Consider the following 14,437-nt stretch of genomic DNA (forward strand, 5'->3'; position numbering starts at 1 on the left):
TGGTAAAGGGAAAGGTATGGTTTCAGAACTGAAGTCTCAGCTCGCTGCTAAATTTGAAATGAAAGATCTTGGTGCAGCAAAGCACATTCTTGGGATGGAAATTAGAAGAGATAGGGTGAACAGAAAGCTATGGCTAGGCCAGAGTAAGTATGTGAATTCAGTGTTACAGAGGTTCAACATGTAGAATTGTAGACCATTGAGTGTTCCTTTTACAGTTGGAACGAAACTATCTGTTTCAGATTGTCCTACATCCCCATTGGAGATGGAAGACATGAGCAGAGTGTCTTACTAGAGTGCGGTTGGAAGCTTGATGTATGCTATGGTCTGTACTACACCAGACATTGCCCAAGCAGTGGGAGTACTTTCTAGATATATGTCTAATCCTGGTAGAGTTCATTGGGATGCAGTCAAAAGAGTCTTCAGATATTTGAAGGGTACTTCAGAGTATTCTTTGTGTCATCATGGTAATTCAGTTGGAGACATGACTTCCCTTGATATCCATGGTTATGTGGATTCAGATTGGGCAGGTGATATTGATAGCAGAAGATCCACCAGTGCTTATGTGTTTACTTTGTTTGGTGGTGCAATTAGTTGGATGAGTAAGCGACAGGCTGTGGTTGCTTTATCCACTACTGAAGCAGAGTATATGGCAGCTACTCATGCTTGTAAAGAGGCCATTTGGCTTAAGAGACTGTGTTCGGATATTGGAATAAAACAAGGTACAGTGACAGTTTACTGTGACAGTCAGAGTGCAATTAGCCTAGCTAAGAACCTGACATTTCATGCCCGGACCAAACATATTGATGTTCAGTATCATTTTGTTAGAGATATGGTCGAAGATGGTAGGGTGAAGCTGGTTAAGGTGGAAACTTTGATGAATGTTGCAGATGCTTTAACTAAGGCTGTGAGCACAGAGAAGTTCAGATGGTGTTCAGAGTCTATGGGCCTTATGGCCCCTAGCAATTGATTCATTGTGTTGACATTCCCTTCCGCTCCTGCAAGGTGTTCGACAAGTGGGAGATTTGTTGGGAAAAATGGTGTCTCAACCTTGCATTTATGCGAGGTTACTATTTATAGTAAGTTTTCATTTGAGCACGAAATGGTGCGAAACTCTCCCTGAAGCTTCTGGTTGGCTAGATAAGCATTCCGGTAAAGTTGCGTCGCAAGGTCACAGCTAGTTTTGAAGATATTAAAGTTTTCGTCTTGGAGGGGTGCGATAAAATGTTTAAACTTAATTTTGGGGGCTTTAGAGGCTCCGAAACGCCCTGAAAAGTGGCCGTAACTGGCGCAGCCGGTTACGAGGTGATAGAGCACTTCGCGAGCTTTCCGGCGCTTCAAACGGTTCGTCAATCGGACACTCGGTTCTCAAGTTATGGCCTCCGGAAGTTTGTACTCCTGAAATAGTAAAAATAATTTGTATCGGATACATAAATGAGCTGTAAAAGGGAGCGACACGTGTTGATGTGTGCTTTAACATGTCATAGGGCATCTAGAAGGGAGATAAGGTCGGCTACACCTTATTGGGTGGTTTTAGCCTATGGTTTTGTAATACCGTTTGACGGTTTCTTGTATTGTATCTCCTATTTATGAGGTGTGTGAGATAGAGGTTGTGTGAAAGAGAGTCTTATGGCTATTGAGTTGCCTCTGAATCTCTGATTAGTGGTACTCTTGCAAAGAGCTTTCTCTGCAAGTATGTTGTAATCTGTTTTTGATTGCTAAATAAAAGATTGAGCTGCTTTTGGAGTGTGGGGTTTTTCTCCCGAAAGGGTTTTCCCCACGTAAATCACTGTGTTGTGGTATGAATGCTATTATATCTATTTCTATTTTTCTGTAACTGTTGTAACGATCTGAAAAAGTTTTGCATTACCCTTCTCTCAAGGTTAGTGTAGGAAGTTGTTTCCGCTACTTAACTTCCTTACAACATTGACCTAGCCATTTCAATTATAGTGCGGCTGCGACATTCTACAAAGTCGTTCTGCTGAGGAGTGTACGATGTGGTTAACTGGCATTTGATGCCATGAGTATCACAAAAGTTGGAGAAAGCGGTAGCCGTAGAACAACCCCCCCCCCCAATTATCTGACCTAAGAGTGACTATGAGATAGCCAGACTCTTTCTCTACTATGGTGTTAAACTTTTGAATACAGTAAACACATTTGATTTCTGTCTAAGAAAGTCCACCCACATTTTACGACTGAAATCATCAACAAAAAGCAAGAAATACTTGGAACTAGTAACAGGAGTATTCGTTGGTCCACATACATCAGCATGAACCAACTGTAGTACCTTTGTGGCTCGCGATGAGTCACCATCCTTGAATGGTGTCCCATGTTGCTTCATGTTGTGACGTTTTCACACATCGTCCCATTGCAAATGGGGACCCCCTACTTTTTAGGCCCTCCGAGTCTTTTGGCTTGCATTTTGGGGTCTTTTCGCAGTAGTCTCGTCATTCTCTCTGCTTTGCAAGTGTTTGGGTTTAATCTGCTTTTCGTTTGAGCAAGTTTGATGAAGTCTAGGGCCTATTTTGTCCTTTTTTGGGGTTTTTGCCTTCTGTCCTAGATTTTAGGGGTTTCTGTTAGGGTTTCGAGAAAGTTGAACATAAAACTGGAATCAGGACCCTTCAAGGAACCTCCCAGTAAAATTTGAGCCAAAATGGAGCAACTTTCTATTTTTAGAAAGTTCCTATTTTTTAGGGATTTTACTAAGTCTCGGATTGGTCTAATTTTGCCCAAAATTACACTTACTATTTTTAGTAAGTTTCTATTTTTAGTAAGTGCTTTTCTGACCTATTTTGCCCAAACCTTGACATTTTGAAACACTTACTATTTGGAAAAATCTATTTTTGGTAGGTTCTTCATAGGAAAACACTGAAAGTTGAATATCTCTGAAGACTGAACGTTCTTGAAGACCATTTCTAAATCCAGAAGAGTCAGAAGGCAGACAATTTGAGTCAAAAAATGGTTAAGTTTGAAACTCCTATTCCAGAAGAGGAAAGCATGCAAAATCATCCAAGTCCAGAAATTCACATCAATCCACCAATGTCATCCTGATCCGAAAATGGCCTGAAATTTGACTAAGTCTGGAAATTTGGAAGATCTTCCAAAATCTAGAATTTGCATTATGATTCCTATGGACTTGAAACCACTCTCAAACATCCTGACAATAGTATGTCTTTTTCCTTTCTTATACTTAAATGTTATATTTCATATCTATATCCTGACGAAGAGCCTAGAACTTGTGAAAAAAATTCATGTATCCATGGACAAAGCCAAAATGCGCCCAAGGTTGGGCTGGGGCGCCAAAACCAAGAAGGCATTCACAAGTGGGAAAATCCGCCAGTCCATGGACAAAGTGAAAATGCGCCCAAGGCTGGACTGGGGCGCCAAAACCAAGATGCCATTCACAAGTGGGAAAATCCGCCAGTCCATGGACAAAGTGAAAATGCGCCCAAGGCTGGACTGGGATGCCAAAACCAAGATGCCATTCACAAGTGGAAAAATCCGTCAGGCCATGGACAAAGCCAAAATGTGCCCAAGGCTGGGCTGGGGCGCTGAATTCAAGAAGGCATTTACAAGTGGGAAAATCCGCCAGTCCATGGACAGAGTGAAAATGTGCCCAAGGCTGGACTGGGGCGTTGAATTCAAGAAGGCATTCACAAGTGGAAAAATCCATGATTCCATGGACATGATGAAAATTCCGCCCAAGCTAAAAAATTGAAATTTTGCCTAAGGCATGGAATCCAAGGAGTCAAGGAGGAAAAAAAAAAAAAATTCCCCTCGAGCAAATCTTTGAATTTGCTATTTTTAGACACCGAATCTCGACAGAGTGTGGAAAATTTTATAGATTCGGAATTGTGGTAGAATTCTCCATCCAATGAACTGACTCCTAAATTTTAGGAAGATCCCTAAAAATAGGGATGTTGAAAAGGAGACATGGACAATTCACAAAGTAATGGAAATTCCTTCCTTCAGGACATAATTCCAGGAAAGGTGAAAAATTGACTAAGTGTTGGAAATTCCTTCCTTCATGACAGAGTTCCTGAAAAAGGTGAAAATTTGGCTAAGTGTTGGAAATTCCTTCCTTCACGACGGAATTCCAGGAAAGATTAAAATTTGGCTAAGTATTGGAAATTCCTTCCTTCGGGACAAAATTCCAAGCAAGGAAGAAATCAGAGTTCCCAGACTCGCTGTGAGTCAGGCGAGTTCGCCGAGTTGGCAAGTCGAGCCAAGCTTGGCGAGTTTTGCTGACTCGTGGCTCGGACTTGACAAGTTTTGGTCGAGCCAAGCTCGGTGAGTTTTGCTGACTCGTGGTTCGGACTCGGCTGTGCGAATGGGCAATCGATTTTAAAAAACAAAAAAATCAAAAGCTTTTTCATTTGTTTTTTTTTAACTTTCTCTTTCATATAACCCTAAAAGGTCTTCTAATTGTTAGTTGTGAGAAGAAGAGAGGAAAAGTGAGAGAGAAGAAGGAAAACAAGAGGCCATAGGTTTGCAACCAGCAGGGAAGAAGAGCATCAAGGAGACCACAAATCACATTGGGGAGGCCATAGGCTTGCATTGAGAGCATCAAGGAGTCCAAAGCAAGACTTCTCAACTCATTTGAAAGAGGTAAGGTAGATTTTGCTGGTTTTTTTAGGTATGTTAATGGATTTTTTTCATTTGTTTGTTAATTTTTTTTTAGTTTAACAGTTAACTTTCCAAATCTTGAATGTTTTTATTTTTTTAACTTAATTTCAATGAGAGAAGTAGAATAATAGCAAAGTGCAAACCCTACATTTTTTTAGAAAAAAATTGTAAACATGTATTTACAATTTTATTTTTTTTAAAAGTAGGGTTTGCTGATTTTTTCTATTAGTTTATAACTTTATTAAATTTTCTTATTGTAGCAACCTTCACGTTTAAAAAACATTCATTTTTCACAATGCTTAAAAAGGATGAGGCTTGGAAATATACTGAAGACTTTATTGGCAGACAAAAAAATAAAACAAAATGTTTTTTTTGTAAATAAATTAATTTTGGTGGCATCAATAGATTTAAATACCATATTGTCGGCATACCTGGCCATGATATTGAGGTATGCAAATTACAAACTCCTGAGGCAAAACGTTTCTGTTATGTCCAATTAGAAAGACATGAACAAGAAAAGTTAACTAAGAAGAGGCAATTGGAAGAGTTAAGTGCTATTGGCTCCCATGCACCCACATCCGCATCCGCATCGGCATCCGCATCCACATCCGTAGGCTATGTTGGAGAGGGTTCTTCCATACCTCCCTTTCGCCCTAGTGCTTCTGCTAGTGCTAGTGCTTCTACTTCTACTCCTCCTAGTGGCACTATTACCTTTGGCCCTAGAGCTCGGAAATCCAGGTTGGATAGTTATTTTGTGCCGCGTAGTACTCCTGAGGCACAACCCTCGCTTGAGAGCATGGGTTGGAACAAGGAGGTTCATAATGCTGCAAGAAAACAAATTTGCAAGTTTTGGTACTTTTGCAACATTCCATTTATTGCAGCCAGGTAATTCTTTTTGATTTGATTGCTTTAAGTTTAAAAGTAAATTTATAGTTTGAAGTTGAACTCTACTTTTTCTAATCATAGTCTATTTGTGATAGGTCTCCTTATTGGCAAGGCATGGTAGGTTCCATAACCATTTGTGGTGCGGGGTTTAAAGCCCCTACCGATGCTGAGTTAAGTGGCTCCCTCTTGTTACAAATGGTTGAGGATATGAAAGTTGAGCTAGAGGACCACCGACAGTCTTGGAGCCAAAAGGGTTGCACCATCATGACAGATGGTTGGACGGATAGGAGGAATTGAACACTCCTAAATTTTCTTGTTTCCTGCGGAGGTGATTGATCATGATTCATTCTAATTTGTACTTCCCTAAATGCATTGAATAAATTAAATTTTGATTTGTTGAAAGTTTGAAACTCTATTTTCAGGATCCACCATGTTCTTGAAGTCTATAGATGCTTCCTCACATGTGAAAAATGCCACATACTTATGTGAGGCTATTGAGGAAGTCATACAAGAGGTGGGGGAAGAAAATGTGGTGCAGGTGGTGACAGATAATGCAACAAGTTATGTTGCTGCAGGTAAATTTTGAACTTTTCAAGTCTTGATGGAGAGGCATCTATGATTATTTAAAATTTTCTTAACACATCAAAATTTCTAATTAACTTAAAACTGCTGCAGGTAAACTTTTGATGGAGAGGCACCTGAAATTTTTTTGGTTTCCTTGTGCGGCCCATTGCCTTGACCTCATGTTGGAGGATATTGGTAAGCTTGAATGGGTGAAATCAATAGTTGAAAGGGCCAAAAATATCAGCAAGTTTATCTACAATCATGCATTGGTCCTTAGCATTATGAGGCAATACATGGGGCAAAAGGAGTTGGCTTGTCCTGGTATTACAAGGTTTGCCTCAAACTTCCTCACACTAAAATCCTTGATAAAATCAAAGGCGGCTTTGAGGCGTATGTTTGTTGGTGAGGAGTGGACTTCCTCATCCTATGCTATGACCACTGCAGGGATAGATGTGGTAAATTGAATTTTTGATGAGCCAGGTTTTTGGACCCCCTATGGAGAAACCGTGCAGGTAAATTTATTACAATTTAACATTTAGTATCTACTATCTAGTATCTACTATTTAGTAATTTAATTTTAATTTATTAACAATTTAACTTTGCAATTTTTCTTTTTTTTTAATTTAATTTGTGACTTAATTGTTTTTGTTTAACATTATGTGTAGGTCACTGAGCCCCTCGTAGTTCTCTTATGAGTTGTTGATGGGGAGAAGCCCTCTATGGGCTATATATATGAGGGTATGGATAGGGCCAAGGAGGCCATTAGGTCCATATATGCAAGAGATGAGGATAAGTATGGCTCCATTTGGGAGATTTTTGATAGGAGATGGAAGAACTAGCTTCACAGGCCCATCCATGCAGCAGCCTATTACCTCAATCTGACATTTCGATTCCGTGATGACTTCAAGGCGGATGAGGAGGTTCTTAGTGGCCTGTATATAGTGGTTCAGAAGTTGTGTACTGATGGCACAACCTCAAGTACAACGCTCCAGCTGGATAAATATTATAATCGAGAAGGGGCAATCTTTGCAAGCAGCATGTGCATAGAGGCTTGAACACAATTGCAGCCAGGTAGAAATATATGTAAACTTAAGATTCTTAAGTTTATGGCTTATGCATTTTAATTTTTGATTTTATAATCTAGCCTTAAAGTTGGAAATGAGTTTGATTTTTTTTTCTTTTTTCGTTATTTCAGATAGATGGTGGCAAATGTTTGGGCCCTCAACCCCAAACCTTCAAAAAATTGCCATCCGTATTTTCAGTCAGCCATGCAGCGCTTCTGGATGTGAGCGCAATTGGTCCATGTTCGAGCACATCCACTCGAAGAGGCGTAATAGATTGTCTATGGAGAGGTTGAATGATCTTGTTTTTGTTCATTACAACCTCCGTCTTAGGACCAGACAGATTTTGGACACTGACTCCTCTCCGATCACTTTAGCGGAGATCAATCCAGAGTCTGAGTGGATCACTGAGTCTACCGATCCCGTCTTCATTGAGGAGGACCATGAGTGGGTTGACCAGGCAGACAGAGAGGCTGAGGCTGTGGCTATGGTAGAGGAGGAGGATAGAGCACGATCCAAAACAGGCACCTCACAGGCAGAGACTATGGCTTCTCAGTCATCCAGGACCTACCTTAGACGCATTTGTAGGAGGCAAACAGACTACTCTGAGGCTGAGGATGAGCTAGAGCCTGAGCCATAGACTTGTTTTTGTTTACAGTTATATATATGTTTGGGAACATTTGATGTCATGGATTTTATATACATTTGAAAACATTTATAACTCTATATATCTATGTTTTCTATTTCCTTCAGCTACAATTTACATTTCTATGCATGTGATGGATGTATGTTTATGTATGTGATCAAATTAGCTTCTATTTGATGATGTTATAGTGTCTTTAAGCTTTATTCAATAATGGGTGCATGAAACAAGTTTTAAATCGTTAAAAATCTCTAAATTTCAAGGGTTTTTTATTTTGCCGAGTCATTGCCGAGTCGTTGCCGAGTCATAGCCGAGTCACGAGTCGAGTCGGCCTTGTCGAGTCCGAGTCCGAGTCTGGGAACTTTGGAAGAAATACACCCAAGGATGAATTGAACATAAAATTTCTAAGGCAAGGAAGGAATCAGGGATGAACTGAACAAGAAATTTCCCCTCCAGGGAAAAATTTGAAAAATCCATTCTCAGGCATCAAATCACATCCAAATTTCAAAAATTTTACAGATTTGGATTCGTAAGAGAATTTTCTCTCCTGGACCGTGGAACCCTAATTTGGAAATTTTCCTAAAAAATAGGAAATGTGTAGAATTGATGAAAAACCTTCTTCAAGCAAGGAAAGTTGAGGAGACTTCAAGAAAATTCTTCTTGAATCGAATTTTCCCTCTCCAACAATTCCAGATGTGCAGGAGCAGATATACGACGACAGAGTCCATTTGCATGGCGAGGATCTATTGAACGCATGGCAGTATGGTGGCGCATTCATTGTCGGAATATTTGACCAAATGGCAACCTTGTCATTGCATGTTGAATTTATGGCAGATTCCTTTTGCATGCAGCCGCCGCATGTGGAAATGATGGAGCATTTATGACATAATGGGGTGATTTTTGCATGGATGAATATTCAATGCATGTTGGGCGAATTTGAAGGAGGTGGTGCATTTAATGCGCAATGGATTCTATTTTGGGTACTTTTGAATTAATTTTATATGGGCATGATGGGTTATTAATTGGAGATTCCCACCTTGTTGCATCTTGAGTGGAGAATCTTTTAGGGAAAACCCTAATTAGGGTTTTGCATGTAGCCAGGGCTTGAAGCCTATATAAGGGGTGACCCCCCTCATTTGCAGGGAGGGAGCTTTGTATGAAATTGTTGCGATAAGTTTTTTGAGAAAATAATAGTGAAACATTGTTCTCTGATAGTGTCCACTTGAGTTATTTTTTCAAAACTTGCATGGTTTCACCTTCCTCACTTAGATTAGAAGTAGTAAAGTGCTTTGATTTCAATGGAGAATGTAATGGTGTTTGATGAATTTCCATGGTTCATACTTTTTGTATCTTGCTGATTGTAAGTTGCAGTGTAAAGTTAGCCCGAGCCACTAAACTTGAGCTAAGTTCGGTTGTGGACAGTCGTTTGGATTGCACCGTTTTGGGTATTCAAATGCACTTTCCCGATTTGAAAATCCTTCAATATCCTCAGAAGATTGCACCGGTTCTTGCGGAGTTGTAGTTTATCTTGGCGAAGCAGAGCTTGGTTTATTTGGAATCTGTCCACCAAAGCACTATTCTGTGAGGCCCTACCCCGACTCAACTTGACATTTTCAGTTATTTGCATATTGAGACTATTATGGATGCTTTATTTTATGCTTTATGGATTTAGAACCTATATGACTCCATGATTTGGATCACATTGATGTATATTGATGCTTCATTTTATGCATTTTGATTATGAAACTTTATATATTGCTAGAATAGAATTACTTTGAAATGGTGAATGTCATTATTGGAATTGCAGGACTTCATTTTGATGATAGAAAAATGATGCTTATTTTATGAATGGTTCAATTTTGAGAATTATGATGATTGCTTATGTGGAATCGAATTTGAATGAATGAGATATTGAATTATTATTGTCAAATGTATGAGTGTTTGATGTGCAATGAAATCTATGTATTTAATTATGTATAATTGTGATTATTTGGAATTACTAATGTGTTAATTGAGATGCGCAGGAAAAATTATCCATGTGACCATGGAATAAATATGGAGAACCAAACCTAGACTAATGTATGTTTGTTAAGCCAGGGGTTGTCTATTTGGAGAGACAACACCCCATTTGTAATGTATTTTATTTTGTGAAAGTAAATTATGCATGTGTGTTAATTTGATTTTATTTAATTGTGTAAACCTACAAGAGACAAATTCCATGTGTGATTTTTTATATTGTATTTTATTGTGTCACTTGACACATGTGCTGATTAGTGTCATTGATTTTGACTTGTCTCTTGGAGGGAGTTTTGTTTCTACCAAAGCCATTCAAACAAAAGAGTGTGGTCCCAAATTTGCCTTGGGTAGGGAGTCTTGGGAGTGGTCAACTCAGGTTTGACCCGTAGGTTAACTTCAGTTGGGTTTCTAAGGGGTCAAATGGACTCCTAGGGTCAGTTTTAGGGCTTTTCCAAAGGTCCAAAGGGTATACCTATGGGTTAGGGGTATTTTGAAACATGTGACTACTCCCATGTGACTATTTAGTCACCTCAAAAAGTGGTTTTCCCAAGGTGAGCGAAAATTCAACTTAGAAGGTTCCTCCTAGGATAGACAACCTTCCCTTTTGATGTCAAACTCTCTTCCCCATCCTCTCTCACCTTTTCCCTTTCCAGTTTTAGTAATGTGTAAGAGGTTGGGAAGAGCAACCAATGGGAACTCTCACCTCACCCAAGGGGTTGGGAAGTGTGTGAGAGGCCTTCTTAGGCAAGGATTAGGGTCTTAGTGAGTAATCACCCACTCTCCATTGTTGGAGATTATGCAATTTTTGAAATTTAGTTGTAGGATAGAATTTTGGTGAAGGTGTTGGTGGAAAGTTTGTGTGGATTTGGGCAGCTCATCCCCAACTAAGTCTAACATACCTATTGGCAAATTAAGGTTGGTTTTACTTCTTTTTGTTATGTTGTTTATGTTGTTTTTGAAAGAAAGAAATGCTTGTATGAAGAGATGTGTATATGTAATTTGTTGTAGGAGAAAAATATAAGTTTTCATTTCCATGTTCTTGTTTATGTGTTCTTGTTTTGGGAGTGTCCAAGACCTCCTACTCTTGGGAGAGTAGGATGGTCTTGGGGCGGAAGAAGTATGACAGCCTTGGGTGAGAGGCTCTCCTTATGGAGAGTGATTCTCAAGGGTGTCCTTTGTGACCCTTGCTGCATAGCCTTGTGTATGCATTTGGGGGTCATAAGGGGAGAAAATATGGCTTTTATGCCTTTGGGGGGCATAAGGTGTGGAGATGAATTTTGTTGTATATTGTATTGCCATGAGGTGGCTTGAGTTGTATTATGCTTGCAATCTTCCCAATGGTACTTGGTCCACTTCCACCCATGGATAAAAAAATCATCACAAGTTGTGGTGAGAGTGTAGCTTGGGATGGGAAAATGCCTATTGAGTGTTTGCTTTTGTTGTTGTGTTGTTTGCTTGATTGTGACCCGTCTAGTACTTGGTTCTCCAAGCTTGGGGGTGGCTTCTAGTAAGCCTAGGCTGGGAGGTGAGCTCTCCATGGTCAAGTTGTATTTTTATAGCAGGTTGCTTGGGATGGAAAACAAAGGATAAAGGGATTAGTTGCTATTCTAAGTTGCAGAAATAGTTCAAAAAGATTGTATTTAATTGTAGCAAAAAGAAAAGAGGAGACAATGTTGTATTTATCTTTCCAAAAGCAAAGTAAAATATATATTTTTATTTAAGTTCCCTGTCATTGGAATGAAGAAACTAGTAGGGTTTTAACCCCATTTGTATTTTTTTTATCTACATTGTACCATAAATATGTTATAAAGAAATCCTTGTCCTATTGATGTGCCTTTGCAAAATAAAATGTGTACTACTTTTATCAAGTTCCTAATAGTCACCAAAATAACATTTGTAGTAATCTTGTCATATAGAAAAATATAAGCTCATTTATTCCTCATGTAGGCAATCTTATGGAAAATGAGAAAAGCAAGCATATAGGCCTTTTGAATTAAATGCAAATAAATTAAATCTGTTATTGTATGTTTATTTATGTTTATTTATGCTGTTGAAAATAAATTAAATCTGTTGTTTATTTGTGTTGCTGCAAATAAAATTTATTCTGAAATTTATTAGACACCTTTTGGCCCCCTTTATTCTGAAATTTATTAGACACCTTTTAATTAATGGGAATTTTATTTAATAGATTTATCAATCAAAGAGTTAGGGTAAATTAATTTTAGACCCACTGTAATTTAAGAACTATAAGAGACTATTGGTCATTTAATTTAAAGATCATATATTAAGTTTGGGGTTAATTTGGTAAGAGAGTTAAATCATTTATTAATGGAAGATTAGTGACAACTCTTTTGGAGAAATATTAGCTCGCTTATAACTTAGATTATTTATCGCTTTATTAATTTAGTTGCTTGACTTATTTAAAACATAGTTAAGACCAAGCTAGTTGCATTATTTTAATTAAGTTAGTCGTTCTAAGTTAAGTATTTTTAAAAAAAAAATTATTCCGTTTGTGCCCAAAAGTTTGGGCATGACATATTCATTGTTATCACTGCCCTTAGGAGTAGATTTAGATCCTTCTAAACCCTTTTCCCCTTTACTTTCAATTCATTTTAGTCCGTTCGAAGCAATAACATCGTAGAATTGCCATATCTGATGATGGAGTTCCAACCACAACAAAGAGGTGAAGGAATGATGCAAACGTAAGGCCCCTTGGATTACCAGCAATCACATCAGCCAACTGAGTCACGTGCATAGCATAAAGGAACCTTGGAGTCGATTGTTTGAACTTCTTGCAGTCTTAGCATGCAATCGTACTTTGATCAAGAGAGAGTGAAGTGACCGTTAGGCAACTTTATTCTGTGTTCGACGCTGTCATAAAAAACACGTCAACACTTGCCAGCCTGACAAGCTCCTCGAACTCGCTAATTTTGAGTTTGAATCTTAGGTAAGCCATGAACTAAATTTCCCGAACAAGCTGAGCGAGATAATGAACGTTCAGGTGGCCGTACCGCTGGTGGCAGAGACTGCTGATAGAAGATGATTTAGCTGCAAAAGCATGCTCTAGAGAATCACCCGTATCCACAAGTTTGTATAGACTATGATCCTTGATGCCAATAGCCACAGTAGTGCGAGTCGCACGATCAACAATCGAACACTTTTGTGAACTAAATACCACATCAAGCTGAGGAGAGTGCCGCATAATTTGGCTCACGGGGAGAAGGTTTAGTTCCATGCCAGTAACGTAGTATACATTGAGGAATATGAGATTCCTCCCACAAGACTGTATCTAAATGTTGCCCTTGCCGACAATAGTATACTCTTCACCTCCTCCAAAAATGACCGAATCAGTGAAAGGTGAGAAGTTTGTGAACCAATCATGCCAATGAATGAAGTGTCAAGATGCACCGGAGTCTATGTACTGAGCAGAAGATTTCCCATGATCTACAGGTCATTTCGCCATGAAAGCATAAAATGCAGATTCTTTTTGCTCTGAGTGCTCTGCGACTTTGGCCTTAGGTTGAGACCCTCCTTGCTTTTGTTGTTCGGAAGCCAACCGATTTCGACAGTCCTTTTTCAAGTGACCATACTTGTGGAAGTAGTTACATTGAATTTATTCTTCGAGGTATCCTGAGATTGACTGGGGCCTTTCTGCCGAGAGGACTGAGATTTGCCTTTATCCTTTTGAAAGGATTTGGCTGTGAAGGCTTGTTCTGAGGAGGACGAAGTGGCACTGCTACCAAACTATTGTTTCCAATGATCCTACTACACAAGTTTGGTGCACAACTCTAGAAGTCAACATTTGTTGAAGTAATGTTGAGCGTTTCTATAAAGTGCTCATTGGATTTAGGTAGACTCTTTAGGGTGATAACTACCATATCCTCTTCCTCCATTTTTTGACCAATTACTTCCTGCTGATCTCCAATGTCCTCAATCTTCGTTAGATGCTCCTGTAAGGACATACACTGATCCATCATGATATAAAATAGCTAGTTCTTCAGGAAGAACGCAAAGGCTCTTGTTTGATGTCTCATGGAGATCCTTCAAATGGGACGAGATCTCTGCAATTGTCTTGCCAAATGGCACTCGAGGTAGCTGATCATTAGTAACCAAAAGTTTGATAAGCATGACCGCTTCTCGGTTGCGCTCGTCAAACTTATCTTGATCTTGTCCAATTGTGGTAGGACGAGTCTCTTTACCCAGAACGAGATCGAGGCGATGATATTCAAAGATTGTCATCATCCTCTGCTTCCACGTGTTGTAATTTTTTGTTGTTAAATCGTTGATTGACTTTGAACATTATGTTGGTCAAAGACGCTATCTTGCACACATTCCGAGACACGAAAAACAATGATTGCTGAAGAGCACGAAACCCAAGGCATGGATCCCAATGCGCAAACTAAGGCAAATTCAGGTATAGAATTCGATACTGAATGAAGTACGGTTGTCACAAATCCCTAGGTACACATTTTTGACAAACCCATAAAATTTTGACAAAGACCCAAAAATCTTTGTAAAAAAACCCACAAAGAATTTGCAGGTTAAAATTGATTCCGACAAAACATAGGATATTCAGCAAAAACCCAACCGGTAGAAATAAAACCCTAGGTCGAAATGCAGAGATGATTTTGGCAAAAAATTGCAG

The 14,437-nt window shown here is 39.1% G+C and overlaps 1 protein-coding gene and 1 long non-coding RNA gene across 2 annotated transcripts in view; both read left to right on the top strand.

The window, feature by feature from the left end:
- The window catches only part of LOC131064520 (valine--tRNA ligase, mitochondrial 1), a 123,193-nt gene that overhangs the window by 21,875 nt on the left and 86,881 nt on the right, over window positions 1–14,437 (top strand). The window lies entirely within an intron of this gene.
- On the top strand, window positions 5,423–9,458 carry LOC131874674 (uncharacterized). Its single transcript, XR_009372085.1, has 6 exons — window positions 5,423–5,508; window positions 5,604–5,836; window positions 5,931–6,083; window positions 6,184–6,584; window positions 6,738–7,143; window positions 7,268–9,458. It is a non-coding gene; the product is annotated as an uncharacterized LOC131874674 (long non-coding RNA).

Source organism: Cryptomeria japonica, chromosome 1, assembly GCF_030272615.1.
Source record: "Cryptomeria japonica chromosome 1, Sugi_1.0, whole genome shotgun sequence".
Taxonomy (NCBI): domain Eukaryota; kingdom Viridiplantae; phylum Streptophyta; class Pinopsida; order Cupressales; family Cupressaceae; genus Cryptomeria; species Cryptomeria japonica.